The 691-nt window shown below is 42.8% G+C and overlaps 1 pseudogene; it reads right to left on the bottom strand.

Moving 5' to 3' along the window:
- Positions 1-252: 252 nt before the first annotated feature.
- Positions 253-488, bottom strand: LOC139278897 (U2 spliceosomal RNA; annotated as a pseudogene).
- Positions 489-691: the final 203 nt, after the last annotated feature.

Genomic DNA, 691 nt, shown 5'->3' with positions numbered 1-691 from the left:
TCGCGCCCTCTGTTGACAAGTATTACATAGTTACAAACATAACACTATGAATTCTTAAGCAAAGAACCCATGAAGCAAATACATTACAAAATGGTGATGAGAATGAGAGTTTCTTCATTAAGACATATTTTTTTTTTTTTTTTTTAATTCGTAGCCAATCGTTCCAATTCTTTGTCAAATCACAAACGCCAGAGGTCACCTTGCACATGCCAAGGATCACTCTGCGCCAATGCTCTTAGCCAAAAGGCCTAGAGCCACTGCACCGTTCCTGGAAGTACTGCAATACCAGGTTCGTGCCATGGAGGTGGATGGGTCAGGTCCCCCACACACCTCCGTGGAGGTGGATGGGTCAAACCTCCCCACCCACCTCCTGTTTCCAAAAATGCAAGCATATACCTTCCTGACCAGGGAGAAACCACCCGGAGGTCATGGTGGCTGGTCAGAAACGGTACTACACTTGATCTTAGCCAAAAGGCCGAGACATTTTTATGAGAAGGCAAATGCAAGTGGAGCACAGCAAGGAGATATACTGTCATTGTGATTCCTGAATGTGAGTCTGGTAGCACCATTATTTTGTTAGTACGGAACAGTGTTGAACTGACAAAAAGAGCTTGTGGAAAGTCGTTTGAAGTCATTGAAAAGCAATTCAAGATTATTGAGTAATTAAGCTATTAAGCTAATAAGGCAAAAT

The sequence above is a fragment of the Pristiophorus japonicus genome, chromosome 1 (genome assembly GCF_044704955.1).
Source record: "Pristiophorus japonicus isolate sPriJap1 chromosome 1, sPriJap1.hap1, whole genome shotgun sequence".
In the NCBI taxonomy this organism is placed as follows: domain Eukaryota; kingdom Metazoa; phylum Chordata; class Chondrichthyes; family Pristiophoridae; genus Pristiophorus; species Pristiophorus japonicus.
Note: the sequence above shows the minus strand (reverse complement) of the source record. Positions and strands in the feature narration are given on the sequence as shown.